Raw genomic sequence first — 18,186 nt, 5'->3', positions numbered from 1 at the left:
GCTTGCCCACCTGGATGTGTTCCAGTCCACTTAGTGACTAGACACAAAGAATAAGATAGCATTCATTGGAAGAAAAGACCCCAGAACAACTCATCCACAGGAACTCCTAATAGACGTGGTAGAAGGAACTTGGCCCTCTACTCCAAATCTATCTGCTTTCTTTAATTTTTTAAAAAAAATTGGGAATATTGGGGAACAGTGTATCTTTCCAGGACCCATCATCTCCACGTCAAGTTGTTGTTTTCAATCTAGTTGTGGGGCGCAGCTCAGCTCCAAGCTCCAAGCTCAAGTCATTGTTTTCAATATAGTTGTGGAGGGTGCAGCTCACTGGCCCATGTGGGAATAGAACTGGTGACCCTGGCATTATGAGCACTGCACTCTGGGCAAACCACTGGGCAAACCGGCCACCCCCAGATCCATCTTCCATTTGTAGTCTTTAAAACAATTTCAAGCAGCACCCCAGTTAGTCTCACTACTGCCCTGTGAGGTACCAGTAGAAGAAATCATGACTTGTTTTAGAGATGAGAAGCCTACAGTTTAGAGCAGTTAAATGTGTGCTAGAAGAAGCATCCAGCCAAGCCATTGCAATGCCTGGTCTTGAAAGATCTTCTGATTCCATTCTCCTAGAAGTCACAGCCCCTAAACCTACAGGGGCCAGGCAATAAGTGAGTGAGGTGGGGCACTAGGGAGTGTTGGGGACCACAGCCAACTGGGGAGCTATTCTTTATCTAAAAAGGGAGCTGCTCTTTTGCCCCATCTGATTGTGAGCATGTGGTGACATAGATGCTGTTTTGCTAGATTTTCCAAATTTAACAAAATTCGTGTTTCACGAGAAATTACTTAGCAATGGCTTTTAAAAAACAACCATGCGCAGACTAAACAAAATATGTATATTTTAAGTAGTAGTCAGCCCACAGGATGTGATTATTTGCCCATCCCATGCCTTGGTAGAGGAGTTTTGATGGGGGTGGGCAATGGCCAGGGCAGGTTGGGGCATTTGGTGATAATCCCTGCTGTTTGTCCTCAGTAGCAGTCTGTCCCTGCTTGTTCTGCACGTGAGCTCTGCAGAGGCTGGGTTATGGGCTGGGGAGTGTCTACCCAGCCACAGTTCCTTTGAAGGGGAAGTAAAAAATGGTGATTGTTAACCCCATTAGTCTGGAAGGCAGAAGAACAGACTTACTTGTTTCCAAATCCACCTCCCTCCCCCAACACAGCTCCCACCAGAATCCTGCATATAGCACTCACTTCTGTAAAGTCATTTTTGGAGTTTATTGCAAAGTGTCTGTTTTCTTTAGTGAGGGATGCAGTTAATATCTAATGTCTGCTTTCATCAGCTATTCTGGTTTTTGTCATGTTATTTCTGTGAAGCTGGATGACAATGAGAAGACTTCACCTTATCTGCAGCAGTCATCTTGGAGCAGTTTATTCAGTATCTAGACTCATTTCCTTTGTGAACAGTCCAGGCTTGTGGGTGGGACCTTCCTGGTCCACGAGCATCACTCTCTTTCCAGCTCTTTCCTCATTTGCAGTGAGACACATCTGTTCATCTACAGTTGTTCATCACTGGGCAGCTTTGGGTTTTCCTGTTCCTATACGTGCACTTCCCGCACCTCCCAGATGTGTCCTCAGCATTTTCGGCAGTTGGATTTATCTGGAAGGCCCATGGTTTCTTCCATGATGATTGATGCAGTCCCAGCAGATAAAATGCATTGACAGGAAGCCAGAAGCACATGCTCCTCCCTTCCCCAAACCAACTACATGTGCAGCGCCTGCTTCATCCTAAGCCTGTGGCCAAGAATAGGACACATGACAGGTGAAGCAGGGACCGTGTCCTTCAGGCTCTCAAAGCCTCTTGTGTAGCCTTTCCTCTTCCTGCCTTAGAGCCTCTCCTATTAAAAAAAAAAAAAAAAAAAAAAAAAAAAAAACAAAAAAAAACTACAACAACAAAACTACAGTAAGAGTGGAATCAGCCCCTGACAACAGGAATAAAGTGGCTTTGGAGAGAATATGGACTTGCCCCCGTTTATGGCCTTACACTGTGAAAACACTCCAAGAGGTAAAAGAAGACTCACTTTCAAAACGTCTCTTTTTTTATTTTCTCTTAATTCTATTTAGTCACTAAGTGTACAAAAGGTTATCAGACTTGTCCTGGAATAGTTCTTGGAAAGTTATGAGTGGCTGGTAGGATATGCAGCCCACATACTCAGGTATGCAAGAAATAAATTTATCTCTATTTCCTCAAATCACTATATTCTGACCCAGAACTCCACCCCCAACTAAATTCATATGAACTGCCATCCTAGCATTACTGGAGGCCCCTCTTCTCAGGACCTCACAGAGAGTTCCTAGTGATGGGGGCAGCTGTGGGAAAGGCAGGGCATCTGACCTCTGTCATTTTGATGCTCAGCGTTTGGTTCTCTGGACTCCTCACACGCTGTCCTCTGATTCTGCCACCTTCCTATGTGTCCCATGGCCAAGCATTGCCAGCCTTCCATCTCGAGGCCCACACTTCTCATCACCTTCTGAGTCAGCCCAGGCACAGTCTCCACAGTTCCTCTGCCTGTCTCCCGGACACTGGGTGTCATCTCCAATGTGCTTAGGCTGTGGGGAAGCAAAATCAGTCACTGAAAACCTTTGCAGACAAATTATTTTTCACTCTGCCACAAACCTCCTCCAATGTAAGAAAACATGGGGCTTGTCTATCAGTGTAAGTGGGGAAAGTAAAAAGGACAAGCATCAGGGAAAACATGGAAATCATTATTTCCCCAAATTATCATGACAGGGTATGCAGAACAGACTGAAGGGGGGATGCAAGAGTTTGCTTACATAGTATGATTCAAGGGGTCACTGCTGGAAGATCCAATAGTTTAGAATCTTTTTAAGTGTTATACTGCCTAAAATTTCCAGCATGGAAATGCAAACAGTATTTTGTGTCCAGGAAAAGGTTCTTATATCAAATCATTATCTGCCATCAGCACAGTATGGGCCCATCACGGAAGATGAATGAATCTCTTCATCATGTTGCAAAGTTTGGAAGGAAGTGGGACCTCAGGATGGGACTGTGTGGTGGCAGCCTTGCCCTAAGTGAGTGTGTCCCGGTATGCCAGACAGTGCCCAGAGATGGGCAGCACAAGAATTCATGCTCCTGGTTTGAAGGAGGAAAAGTATCCCAAGTAGGAGTTCACGTTGGGATCAGGGGTGCTGGCTAGTCACTGAGGGGCTGGTTGCTGCCCATACAATTTCACAGTTTGTAATATTGCCTGAGCAGCCTAAACCCAGGCTGGGAAAGTTATTCATGAGTGTCTGGGTGGCTTTTCATGAGCTCAACTGTTCCCTTCCCATACTGTCTTCATAGGTTAGAAGATAGTTTTGAAATATTGTGTTTAGGACTTTATGGTTCTCAGTTACTTGGGTTTTTCCTTTTTTTAGTCTTGAATTTCTACTACTCTACTACTGAAGGGACTGGCTGGGAGTAACTTTTCAGCCTGAGGTGTCACTCACTCTTCCTCGTGTATTGGCATTCTGTGGTGTTCTCCCTTTAGAAGAGAGACACTTAGCACTTTATGAACCTTATGTTTAATGGTAGGGACCCAGCCGACCATTCACAAGTTGTCATTGTTTGCCAGAATGTTAGGTGCCTTTGCTGTACAATCATGTTTCTTTGCATTGTTTGGTGTGTCAGAAACCTTGTCATACTGGAACCCTTGACCATATGTAGATGTGTATTTTCATAGTACATTTATAAAACATCATTTTTAAAGTACAAGCAAAACTCTAGACTTCATTAAATATATAGGTAGATAGAAGGATGGATGGATGGATGGATGGATGGATAGATAGATAGATAGATAGATAGATAGATAGATAGATAGATGTTTTAATTACTTCCTATGCACGATTTTGGTGAGAGATTACCACCCCAAAATTATGGGATTTACCAGACACATGACATTAATACTGGACAGATGAAATTGACATCAGTTTATTAATCACATATGTCATAGGCTGCAGGAGGAAGACATCGCACTCCATGCAGGATCACATGTGTTACACTTGGGTACAGAGTGAAGAAGCAGATACTGTGGGAAGCAGCCTGTGTAGTATCAAAAGGGTTGAGGGTCCCTGGTTCCCGTGGGAGAATGTGATTGGATTATTTGATTAGTTTCATGGGCTGCCAAGGAACTGAAATCTGTTACTAAGGGGTAAGCAGGAAATGCACCTAGTCCCCTTAACAAGGAAGGTTGTTTGGCTAAAGGACCTTATCCTCAGGAGAAGAGTTGGGAGGAGGACTTATGGTTAGTCCATTTGAGGTCCTCCCACTTTCACCAAATAACAAAGCAGTACATAGTATTGGACCTTCATTTAAGGCTTTGTACCACAATGTATAGTACAAGCAAAGAAAGAAGGAAGGAAGAATAAATAGATGATGAGTGCATAGAAAGATGGAAGGCTGAGATAAAGGAAGGTTGGATGCACAGGGGGCTGAGGGCTTATGTTTGACTGCTGACTCTGCCATTTGCCATCTGTGTGAGCTTGGGGAAGTGATGTAACCTTTCTGATACAGCCCTCTCCTCTGATCTTGTGAAATATGGATCTAGGGTCTCATGGGGATTAAATTAGCTAATGATTCCTAAAGGACTTCATACAATGCCAAACACACATAATATAAGCTTGGTAAATGTCCCTTATTATTTACTTTATTCATCTTTTGTTTTGAGGTTGCTGCTTGTTGTATATTGTTTTTGAAAACTGCCCATCTCAAAGTTGTAAAAATATCCTCCTGTTTTCTTCTAAAAGCTTTGTCATTTTACCTTCACATTTCATTCTGTGGTTCATTCTGATAATGATTTCTGTACATGATGTGAAGTAGGGATCAAGCTTCATTTTTTCCCCCTGACATGCAGGACCAATCAACCCAGCACGTTATTGAAAGAAAAACAAAACAAAACAAACAAAAAAACACTGAAAGGCTTACCCTACTGCCTTTCAGTGGTCACTTTGTCATAAATCAGATAGGTCTTGTTCTGGGTTCTCTAATATCTCTCACTGCTCTTCTTGTTTATCTTTGCACCACCTCCACACTGTTTTAAGGACACACCTTCATAATATACCAACAACTTAGGGAAAAGAGAGATAGCCAAATCAAAATGGGATAATGAATGGAAAAGGTATTCAAGTCCATTGTAATTCTTTGCTTGTAATCATTGATTTAACATGCATTTATGAATGCCTGCAATGCACCTTTCTGAGACATCAAAACGTTGTGTGTATGTATGTATGTACGCATGTATCTATGTAGGTATGTAGTATTTACTTACTACTTACTTGTTGATTTTTACCTATGTTCAGCTATTTTCTTTTCACTTTCCTTGTTAATGATATGTTACCAGTCAGAGAGGCAAAAATCCAAGGATTTTGAACGTTCAGGAGCTGAATAATTACAGAAATGCAAACAGAAACTATGGTGAAGACAGTGGTACCAAGTGCAGCCTGGAAAGGGAAGGCCACATGGATGGGATGGTGTTGCCTGGATGACAGGTCTTATTTCTGTTAAAAATAGGAAAAAAATCCAACTGCAATGCACACTGATTCTTATATACAGGTACCAAACGTTCAATGCATTTCAAAAAACTGGAGCTCTCCTGGAAGGAATAGGAGACAACAAGCCAAAGAAAACTGGGGAAATGGATGCAAGTCAAGGGGGCAAATGGCTAACAGTCAATTCTCAGTCTCAACAAAAGTTTTAAGGATTATGACACAAGTGGAACATTAACTGTAAGCATCATGGGTTGGCAAGAAAAGTTATATTTCTGATTTCAATATTGTCGTGGTAACCATTTACTAAAGATACTTGAGATCTTTAGTCAAAAAAGTTAAATATCAGTGATAGCAAGTGATTGTATTTAAGCTTAGGATGGCAATTGTTTGATTATATGTGTAGTATGCAATAGCCACAAAACCAAAGTTGTAAATATGGAGTGGGTGGAAAGGAAAGAAGTAGGAATGCTTGGGTTTATTGGTCAGTTGGGGAATCAAAACTTTAAAAGAGCTATTGAAATTATTTCTCAAGGCATCCCAATTCAGAGCTAAAATGTGCCCATTATTGTGATGTGACATTCGATTTACTACCTTGTACTTGGTAACAGGAAAACTTGACTTTGATCACAAGACTCTTGGTTTATATAAACCAAATTTCTGGCAAGATCTTGAAACAGAATCTTATGGCCCTAAGAAATGGGTTCTCTGTCATTTCAAGTGGAGAGAGTCTTCTCTCTTCTATTTCTGTTTTGAATACGAGTCCCCAAGGACTTGGGCAACACTGAACTTTCTGAGAGTGGGCAGTATACGCCAACTTCAACACTCAAGTTAGAATGGACATGATGGGTTTGGCTACTGAGGATGTTAATTCTGCATCATTTCCTCAGTGTGCTGAGCTCAAATCAGACTGAATTGCAATACAACTCTTTATTTCCTCTTGGAACACAGGAGAACATTGACACAGATAGCACGGGGCTTGATTCAAATCCTGAATCTATCCCTACACAGTGTGTTGGGAAGAATCCTGCCTCCCTTAGAACTTGTCCCCACCAAAAAGTAAGCAAAGAATGTGACAATGCCTTATAAACTTTAAAGTATAACACAAAAAATTTCTGTTTTTGTGGCCAAATATTGTTGACTATCAGCATTTAAGGATGGTTCTGTTCAGTAAGATGGTGTCAGAATATAACAAACCCATCGGCTGTCCTTGTCTCTCATTGCTCCACTCGACTACCTGCCTACTTGTTCATTCACCCAAAGCATTTATTGATTGCCAAGTTAGTAGAAAGCACTATATTAAGCACCACAAATTAAAGCATTAAAAAAAAAATCAGGATCAAGAGAAGGGCGTATGCTGCCAAATAACCAATGAGTCTATACATTTGCAAGAGGCTTATTAATAGAAGAGCTCCACAATTAATGAAATTGACATATATACTAAAACACTAATGTGGCTGCATGTAACAGAAACAACTTGAGTTGAAGTAAGCATCTCCCTACACATAGAAAGAAACTTATCCCATGGTTTTAGGGGAGACTCAAGGAAGTGACTTTCAAGGGTGGGAATGTCAGCAGACATTGGAAAGGGACAGGAGCCAGAAGATGAAATTTTGTTGAAGCCCACAGTACCTCCAATCTCTTGGGTCTCCTTCTCTCTGTTTCTGTTTCCTTTTTAATGCTCCACAGACTCACCTCTCTGATAATCACAAAGCAGAAGGAAGACAGCTCTCCCACCTGCAATTAAATTTGTGTATGATAGTCTCCTGCCACGCAAGGACACCCAGTTCCTGTATCCCAGGGGAGAGACTCTACTTGGGTCAGTTATCCAGCTAACTGCTATGAGTTGTTTGGTGATACACACACCTATACCCCCGCACAAAACTTTCAGTGGTTTGTGTGTTGATCTATTTGGTTGATTGATTTAGCTTGAGGGACCGTAATACTAAATATAACATTTTACAGTTATTTATTTTTCACTCAATTTTTCTTAGCTCCTTCCATTGTGGTACATATGGGATTACATCATTCTTATTTAATAACTGTATAGTATTCTATGGAATCTGTTCCATGTATATTTATTCCCCTGTTGATGGTTATTTTAAATGTTTGTATTATTTACAGAGTCACATTCATCACCCCCTTATAAACCTTTAAGTATTTCTGGAGTACAGAAATCTTATGTGCATTTTAAAACTTAGTAGATATTACCAAATTGCTCTCCCAAATACCTTTAACAGTGAACACTTCTGCCGATATGGTATAAGAGTGAATGTTCTTATACTCTAGCTAACCCTGTATATTTGTAATCTTGCTAATGGTCCAGTAAAAAAAAAAAAAAAACAGACAAACAACAACAAAAAAATGTTCCATGTTCTGTGAATTAAATTGTTATTAAGGACTGCAGTGCTTCTCCCTCACTTGTGGACTAGAAGGGGCACAATGTCTGAGACAGCCCCATGACTTTGGAGCTATGCTTTGGAAAGGCCAGCTCTCAGCTTGCCCTCTGCCTCCCCCAGCACAGAGCTCACAGCTGGAAGTCCTGCTCCTGGGAAGAGCAGTGTCTCTGAGCTGCCTGCTTTCAGCCGATTTCAGTAAGTGTGGTTCCCTGCAAGACATTGAAATCTTTTCAATTATGACTTTATAAAGCTGATCTAGGAAACAGCTGAGTTAAAAAGTTAAAAAAATCTTAAGCTAAAAACAATATTTAAAAATAGAGTAAATATTTTAAAAGTTAAAATAGGAAGTTATGAATAAGTTCCTTTTCATTTGAAACTAATACGAGGCTCTACTCCACTGTTTATATTCCTTCCAAAGTAACCGAATACAGAGCGGGAACTCCCACATCCCTTTTCCTGAAGCTAAAGAGGGGGCCTGCTCCAGTCCTGTCTGCCTTGGACCCTGAAGTAGGAGCTAAATGGAGGATTTCTACATGTTTGTTTGTTTTTTTTCATTTATATGCCATTGGGGAGGAGAGATTGGAGGTATAACTGAGAGGCAAGAAGGAAAGAGATTTACTTTGTTTTTAATTTCCTATTTTAATTTATTTCAACTGTTAAAATTTAGGTTTTCAAAGAATACAGGCAGTCTTATCTGTAGGTTTGAAAGTTATGGAGCTGTTGTTGCTTTCCATGACAGACTGGAACTAGTGGTGAATACTACCTGGTGAAACAGGTGTGATTGGTAGCTCCAACCCATTTTCTAAAAGACCCCCCCCCCCCGCATTCTACTCTCTTTAGAAAGAACTTCCCATCAAGATAGAACCCAGTGACTTTGCTCAAGAACATATTGGTTTTCTTTTTGCATAGAATTATAGGTAATATTCTTTTTTTTTTCTTTTTTCTTTTTGCTTTTTTTTCTTTTTTCTTTTTTCTTTTTTTTTTTAATTTATTTTTAATTTATTGGGGTGACAATTGTTAGTAAAATTACATAGATTTCAGGTGTGCAATTCTGTATCACATCATCCATAAATCACATTGTGTGTTCACCACCCAGAGTCAGCTCCCCTTCCATCACCATACATTTGATCCCCCTCACCCTCATCCCCCACCCCCCAACCCCTTTACCTTCTGGTAACCACCAAATTACGTTCCCCAGATTAATTTTCAAGCCCGTGGCCATCCTATGGTCACCGATTGCCCTCCAATCCCCTCACCCTCCCCCCCACCCCCCACCCCTTCTTGATCTTTCTTAAAAACAATGTATAATATAAAAGTATTAATTTGAGGTTTTTTTGAAAATGCAAGTTGGAAAGTGGTGGAAAAGACCCCAGAATCAGGTCCTTTGACAATCCCTGGCTTAGACCCCAGCTGCCTAATCTAGGACCCCTTCCATAGGCACTGGGACTTATTTCCTTAGCTGTAAAGTAGGATAACTCCTATTTCACAGGGATGGTAAAGATTCAGTTAAAAATACAATTATTATTGTATTATTATTTTATTGTATTGTACTCCCAAAGTTTTTGCTATATCTGGCATGAGTAGGTGCTCAAATGTCAGAAGAGAAGAATGAAATTTAGAATGCTCTGATTTATGTTCACAGATAACCCATTTATTAGTTCACCAAGCTGTGGAGATCAGCTCCTCTATGGCACCCTGGCAACCTTGCAAGTGCCCACCCAGGTCACACAGCCAAAGGCATGAATGCCACAGATGGATCTGAGTTTTGGTGGAACTTTGGTTCTCTGGGGACATGAGACCATCTCCTCCTTGCCTCTGTAGTCCTTGGAGGCTGTCAGGAGATGGATTCTCATCCTTTCCAGGTCCTGGTGATGTTGAGGCTCCTGCCTTTGCTGCAATGTGCCTTTGGTCCCAGTACCTGATAGCAGTCCTCCCCTGCCTTTACTTTGATATTGTCCTATTTGATGTCATCCCTCTTTGGGATTAGGACCAGGGAGCCAGCCCCTTTGGCTGCTCTTTCATCTCCATCTATGTGAGTTTCCCAAACTGTCTGAGTCTAAAGTGGTTCCTGGATCTTAACTGGCCAAGTTAGTAAAGCTATAGCTGTGGCCTTGACTTTTCCTGGGTGTTGGATATAGACCTGTTTGGGGTACCTACTCTGTGTGTAATGCCAAGACCCTGTGATGAAAAAGCTGGTCTTAGTCCCTGCCCCTTTGGGGCTCTGTTCTCTTATGCTGGCAATTATGATGGCCACATCGGGGTGGCCTACAGTAATGCACCTCTGATAAGGAAAAGAACACCACTGGCCTTCTCATGCTCTCAATGTGCCTTTGAATTTCCCCTTAGTACAGAGACCCTCAGGCCAATGTCCAGGCTCTCATCTTTTCCCCATGTGCCTGGAGGCCACACTCTGGGATTAGTGGTCAGCTGGTAAAAGCCTCTGGGCCAGTTTTCAGAAGGAACTCGGGTGATCATCACAGGATGATCCCTGTAGCCTCCCTCCATCTAGGCTCTGATCATGTCTCTTCTTCCCCAGGCTCTTGGCTGGGGAACGTAAGGGCAGTAAACACCTGAAACAAGATGACTTTGTATTGATGAGTTCTAGGAGAGAAATGGCTTTAACACTTGTTTCACAACTTTTCCCAAGGCTTTGTTTTTGCCTAGTTGAGAGGACTTTCCCAAGAAAGACCCTGCAGCATAGAGTGAGTGCCTCAGAAGCAGACCTGGAAACAAGGATTTGAGGGGAAATGGTTTGTTTGGAAGGTGAGCCGAGGGGAGGGTGGAAGTGAGACAGAATGGGAAAGAGGTGACATAGGTGCTACTCTAGAGTAGATTTCCACTAGGGGCACCTGAGGCTCAGTCCCATGGAGAATTCTAGGAAATAATGTAGAGCATGCAGCAAAGTGCCCTGCTTCCCGCTCCGGCTGAGAAGCTGAGGTACCCACTAGGATGAGAACTGGAATATCCAGGACTCCATCATTGTCCATGGGCAGCGCTCAGGGGCATTGGCTCCCCCTTGAGGGCAGTGCACGTCCTCACAGCAGGGTGCCGCGGGTGTGCCCAGGAGTGGTGAGGGCTGAGGGAACCTGAGCAGGGAGCCGGTAGCATTATTTCCCATCTTCTAACTCCTAAAGGGGTTTCGTCTCTTTGAGCCAGATCGAAGAAGCCCAGGTAAGACCCAATCAGCCTGGAAAACTCTAAATGACAAAATACCACGCCATATCACAGTCCAGAGCAACGTAGGATTCAGAAACCCTGTATGATTTCTCAGAATCAGGACCTGTCAAGAGCAACTCTCATTTCAAAGAGGGTCCAATTTCCTATGAATGGTTTATTGAAAAAACATATATGGGGAGAAATTGTTTGAGAGCAGCACAGAGACTTCAAATCCACACACAAAGAGAAGTGATTTCTGTTTCACAGAGATATCTTTATGGGGTGTCCCAATTGCCATCTTCAGAGTGCTTGTAAATCTGCTTTTAATTTTGAGGTATTACTAGACAGCATTTTAAGTAAAATTGCCTGGATTTGATTTGTGGAAGGGATGGTGAGAGAAGTCAGCTCAGTTGATCACTTTTAACTGGTGCTTTTACATGCCTGATTGGAACAGCTCTCTGGTGATCTGGGACCAGGAAGAGGAAAGGCGACACAAAATAGTCTAGACAAACTGTGAAGCTCTGTGGCTTTCAATTTGCTTTTATGAAAAAGTCCACTAATTCCTTCCAAGTGTGCACCGTTGTATGGTTTGCTGAGCACCATGCCCCTTGGTCCTCAGAATGGACAAGGGTGTGAGTTTCTTTATCCCTGTTTCACAGAGAAATCAGCAGGTCAGGGCAGGACAGGACCTGCTCACCCAGAAGAAGAAACTTGGCCCAAACTGTCTCATGATAATTGGCAACCAGGCACTGCCTGGCATATAACTTGTGCCAACTAAATGTCTGAATGGCCGGATTGTTGTTTAATGTGGGTCTTTCTACCACAGAAGTATCATTAGTAGGCATTAGCAGAGAACCTCACAGGCAGCAGGAGGTTCGAATTGATGCACTTTACGGTTTTTTGCTTTTTATTAATTTATTCATATGGCAAAATGGTTCTCACCAGCTGCTCCCCTATCTGGTGGCCTTGTCTCTCCATAGTCTATCAGAGCATTTCATTAATGAATTGTCTTCTGCGGTGCTAAAAGCAGCTCAGTGACACCTGCCCAAAGGTGTGCACATGTCAGTGAGACACTGAAGAGAGAAAACATCATCAAGATCCAGCTGAATGAATTTCTAGTACTGGGTATCTAGCACTATGGTAGGCATGTTTAAGATGGCCTTCTTCTTTCTGGCTAGGGAGGCAGACTTCCTAGCAGACCTGGAAGGATTGCATGCCAGTGGACACCCACCCTGTTTACTCCATGGCCAGCCTAACTAGACCCCAACACTTCCAGAACAGTAGTAAGAGGGAAGGGTGAATGAATAAGGAACTGGAAAACTCTACTGAGAGGAATAGATACTAAATACTAGTATGGTTGCTAGTTCAAGAAATTGAAATAAGACCAGAAGACTTCCAAGTTGCCTTTTGGTAATTTCAGTACTCCTGGCAATTGCTCAGCAGGCAGAGACACACTTTTCCAGAACTATTGCACACATGAGGGGCTGCTTCTGCTTTGCGTTTCTGATGTTGGATAGATAGGATTTTTTCTTAATTATTGACGATATCCGAGGCAAACTTCTGGTGAGAATCAGGCAAAAATAGGTCCTGGAGTGGCCTTAAGTCTGAAATCTGAAATCCAATCATCATCCACTTTGACCATAACCTTTGATCATTACAACTGTCTTGAACTGCTTGTCTTCTTTAAGATGCTCAGTGCCTCATTCACTCTATTTTCCCCCCATTATTTTTGCTGTTGTAAATAATACTATTTTAAAATTATATTTTCTAATTATTTGAGGCTGGTGTATAGAAATGCAATTAAGTTTTTGAATTATTTTGTATTTGGCAACTTTGCTGAACATTTATGCCCATAATTCTATGGGGTTTATTATGAAAAAAAAATAGTGATATTTTTTCCAATCCATTTTCCTCTTGAATCTTTTCTTGTTTTCCTGTTACTGTATTGTTTAAGTGCTGAAGTATAGTGGTGAATAAAAGAAGTCATCTGTGTCCTTTTCTGATTTTAAAGGCACTGCTTTTAATGTTTCACTATTGAGTATGGTATTTGTATTAGTTTGTTTAAATTATCTTTATGCGGTTAAGGATGTTTTTATCAATTTTTAGTTTGCCAAATGTTTTTCTTAATGCTCTTTGCTCCTATAAATATTGAGAAAATAAAATGGCTTTCTCTTTCAATCTGTAAAAAAAAAAAAAAAAAAAAAAAAAAAAAAAAAAAAATAGGTCCAGTGGTTCTAGGCCTTACTGTAAATGCCCACAAGCACTATCCCCCCGCCCTGAATCTCACTTGTTTAGTGAAGTAGTTGGGACGTGTAGAAATGGTCAGTGTAAGGACAGAGCCCCAGAGAGCAGTTTCTAGGCTCTCGGCCTCATGTGGAAAGGTGCTGGCTCGGGTAGTAGATGGCCGTCAGCTGTGATCAGACGGCCATCAGCTGTAATGAGTTGGCCATCAGCTGTAACCAGCTAGCCATTAGCCACTAATATAACTCCTGGGGCTACATTAGCAAGCATGGGTTGCAGCCAGCAAGTGTGGTTGGCAGGGAAGTGGCCTGAGGATTGCGGATCGTGTGGCTCTTTCTTCCTGTGTCTCCAACCCGGCCGCCAGTGAGAATATAGTGGTGTGAAGCCCTATCCATGGCTCCGTGGGTGTTCCTTTTCGGCCTCACCATATTCTGTGTCCACCCGCCGAGAGCGGGACCAGAGACCCTGCATTATAGTCATTCTTATACAAACATTGGTAACTTGCCCAGGACTGCACAGCAGGTGTCACCTACAGAGCTAGGGTTTAAATCCAGTTATCTAACTCCAGGGCCTTTCACTTGCTTAAAACTTTGCCTGATCCCTCTCTGTTCTGGGATGGATTTTAAGGCAAATGAGATTTTATAAAGGAGAACTGTTGGAGCATATTTTTGCATGCCCCCCCCACCGCCATCAGTTTATGCAAGTGAAGAGGTATAGATCCTGGACTCAGAGTCCTCCCTGCTCCTTCTTCTGTGTTGGGCCTCGGGGTATAGCACTGCTGACACTTTATCCAGGAACCCATGAGGTACAGGCACTGTCTGTGTGTGAAAAGTAAATGACCTTCTCCTACATCCCCCTCCACACCTGAACCCATTCTCTATCTTCTGTGAAGCTTCAAACGGCAGGATGAGCATGGGGTCAGAATATCCTGTTCTCAAGTAAACTGTCTGCAGCATCATGATCCTTCAGAGGACCTCTCTGCTCCAGCCTGACTGCAGCGCCGTCTGGGGGTACCCACACCACATGGTACCTGCCCTTGGGTCAGTGTTGTTCCTGCTCTGTGTCCCAACAGCTTGGCATGGTGTATCTCAGAGATGAGATACACGTGCTGATTATTGGTTAAATGAATAATTGATTAAATGAATGAATTATTAGTTGAATGAATAAAACCTGTTTTTCCCAAACAACAGGCCACATGGCTGACTACTTCCAGGCACCTCTCAATGACTTGGGGCTGAGCTCAGGTTGCTCCCATAGGGATTTATTAATGAGCAGCAAAACCTGTGTCCATCCCTGGGCTCGGCTTCTGATCCTGGCATAGCTCTAAAGGATCAGGACTCTGGGACACCTGCTTGGCCACACCTAGAATGTTGGTTACAGCAGGAAATTTAGTTTTCTCTCTAAACCTTAAATAACACATGTGCATGCATACAAACCATTAATACAGACTAATTTTTACAATTCATGAAGTATGACTCTTTGTGGTGAGAAAGAATGAGGAATGACCTAGACCACTGGTTCTCAAACTTGAGTGGGTATCAGAATCCCCTTGAGGCCTTGTTAGCACGTAGGTCACTGGGACCCACCCCAGGGTGGGTCTGGGGCCACCCAAGGACTTGCATTTCTAGTAAGATGCTGATGCAGCTCTTCCAGGCACCGTATCCAAGACCCACTGGAACAAACCCACAGCAGTGTGGTGCCTCAAAACCTCAACCATTCCTTCCCCATAATGCCAAAGAACTCATTGGACAGAGGCCAGTTCCTTACAGTTTCTGAGACATAAAAATTTTGAATATTAACTATGGGTTAAAGACTGGAATTAAGATATGATTTTTATGTTTCCACAATCACCTTCTTGGGATATTGAAGGATCAGCAACTAAAATGAAGTACTGGTCCCTCTTTGTGTCCCCTCACTCCCAAAACAGACAATCAGAAGAAAGGAAAGATAGACTACTAGAAGATGGTTGGTGGGATGTTTTAAAATTCTAACTCTTGTATTTCTAGAAGCATCTGATTAAATAACATCTTTTACAACCAAAATGGAACATAAAGAAACCATTTGAAATTTCTCAGTTATCATGGTCATCATGCCAAGCCACAGTAAAATGAATCTTAGCTTTCCAATTTTAGAAACTGCCAGAAATCCTATTTGGATTAATTTCTACTAAGAGTTGGCTAAAACTGGCCATATTCTCTCAGACCTCAGGATAAACATCATAGCATTGTCATATAAATCTATATCCCCCTAATTAGGTTCAAATATACCTTTTGGGGAAGGGGAAATATTTTATTTTTTATAGTTTACTCCCCAAATATGTTCAGACACAAGCAGTTCAACTTTTCTTCCCTCCCTATTCAATGTGAATCAAACTAAATTGCTACATTTTTGGAATTGTATTAAATTATACTGCAGTCTTCGGTTACATAGATATAAAATTAAATTCACATTTTTTGTGGAAATTTTAGTATATATAGGTTAAAGAAAATAGCATTTAAAATGACATTTTAATATGTTGTGAGAACAACAGAAATTCAACTGTTTAAGCACAGCCCAGTACTACCACTGGACTGCATCTTAATATTTTCCCCTATCGATATGTTACAGTGCAAACATAAGTAAAGCTTATTCTTTACAATAGATTGACACTCAAAATGTGTGTGTACAGAATGTCTACAAAGTAAATTAATAAACCTTTGAAATAGAAGATTAGAACTAAAGCCAATTCGGGGGGTGGGAATCACCCTAATTGCTGATGCTGATACTAATTTCTGAATTAAAAGTATTTTAAGTTCTTAGCCAATCAGTTCAAAACTGAACTTTTGTGTTTTCAGAAAGAGCTAAACTAGGGCAATGTAAACAGACTAAGTTCCCAGTCCAGCTCCAGCTTTGTTCAGGCATCTACTCCTTTCCTGACCCAGAGGTGATGACTCCACCCCACTGGGGGGACATGTGGCTGGTCTCCTGTCCACGGCAATCTGTTGTTTTTGCCAAAACTGGGGTAGGGCTGTGCACCGGACCAGTCCTGACCAGCATGTCATGGAGCGATGACTACTGGGGCTCCTGGAAAAGTTTTCCTGATTCTTAAGAAGGAGTCACATAAAAAAGGTGGTCTGTTTCTGTCCCTGGACACTTGATGTTAGATGTCTGAATTTGACATCCAGAGCTCTTGGAAGCATCTTACAACCACATAGGGAGCCAGTCTGGGGCAATTCCAGCTCAGACAGAATGACTTAACAGAGTGGGGAAAAGATCTTGGGTCTTGGTGTCATCACTGACTATTGAATCAACCATCCTGGAAACCTGCCAGACCCTCAACTGGCTCTTTTTTGATGTAAGAAATTACATCAAATAAGATGCTTGTGCCTATGAGAAAAGTTTTATTTTGACTGTAGTGAAGGAATCCTGGAAAATACAAATATAATTTGGAAGTTAGAGATTTCATGGAACCAATATTTTGCCTGTTTCTGTTCGTATTCATTGCACATTTTAAAATAAGCTCTTTGTTGAGTCATTCTTAAGAAGATCTACTGTATTACTAAACGGTACCCGTAACCTATGAGTTTTTCTAAGGTGAAAGATGTTTGTATATTAGGTTTTCCTAAAATGGCTCACATATTTATTAGCTTAATTGGCTATTCAACACAGACCAGGTTTCTTTATAACTTATCTCACTTTTAGTGTCTTTTAAAAGTGTGAAGAGAAAAGAACAGAAAAAATTGTATGTCTTGGTATTTATTTCCACATATGACTGGATTATTTGGTGATTGAGATCTAATGCACTACAAGTTTTGTTAAAGTTTGTGACATGGTTACTGTATCACTTTGCCAGAAAAATTCCCTGAATTTGAAACTGGGGACCCAATTGCTCTTGAACTGGAAATGTGTCTCATTTCATTCCTTCTGCTCACTGTGTCTCCTTCTCTCCCTGTTTACATACTGTATGAAGAATGGGTTTCTTTTCTTCCCAGATGTTTTTTCATTACTCCCATCTTATCAACCCTATTTCAATGTAATCAACCTTGTGGTAATGTGGAAAAGACAATCCTAGAGTCTGAACGTTTTGTGACAGTCACAGTTTGCATGTCTTTTCTCTCATTGTTAAACCACATTGTTTAGCTTTGTTTTTGCTTAGAAAATGTGGTCATGACAGCATTGAGGAAGGATACTCACCTTGTCTTATATTTAAATTTGATTGTGTCAGTGATGTACAATATAATACGGCAGTGTTGACAACTTCTTGGGGTGACATGCTGGATGTGTTGAGGATTTGAGGACTGCACTTGCTAACGTGGATGGGTTTGGGGTGGGCAGGTTCTGATCACCATTTGTCTTCACTGATGTTTCCTCCTTTCAAAGAGTAAAGTGAGACACTCCTCATCCCTAGTTGGGGAGGCCACAGTCTTAATGTCAATACCCACTTGAATATTTATCAGTGATGTTAAATGATAACTAATGAATCAATATCAGGCAAGACAAGAATGAAACAGGCTGCATGGGTGAGCATTAAGCAAAAATAACAATGATGAACTCTCAAGTGGTTAGCACGTTCTGGGCCCTCTATTCAAGGTTTGTCTGAGCCAATTGGGGTAACAGACCCACCCTCTTTGTCCCAGTGATTGAGTCAATGTGTACCTGTCAATCAGCCTTTCCCCTCCTTTAATGACTCATTCTATGAAGAATGGCCCCACTTGGAGCCAGTAGGACATGAAGGAAAATTTGCTGGCGTCTCTTCTCAAATTGCCCCAAGTCATCTAACTGGTAAGTGGAGAAACCAAGATCTAGCCAGAACAATCTAACTGTAAAACCCACATTACTGGCTGTCAAGGTAAGGATATAGGTAGGGAGAGAAATG

Source organism: Rhinolophus ferrumequinum, chromosome 23 (assembly GCF_004115265.2).
Source record: "Rhinolophus ferrumequinum isolate MPI-CBG mRhiFer1 chromosome 23, mRhiFer1_v1.p, whole genome shotgun sequence".
NCBI classification, from domain to species: Eukaryota; Metazoa; Chordata; class Mammalia; order Chiroptera; family Rhinolophidae; genus Rhinolophus; species Rhinolophus ferrumequinum.
The sequence above is the reverse complement of the archived record's forward strand: the minus strand, read 5'-3'. Positions refer to the sequence as shown.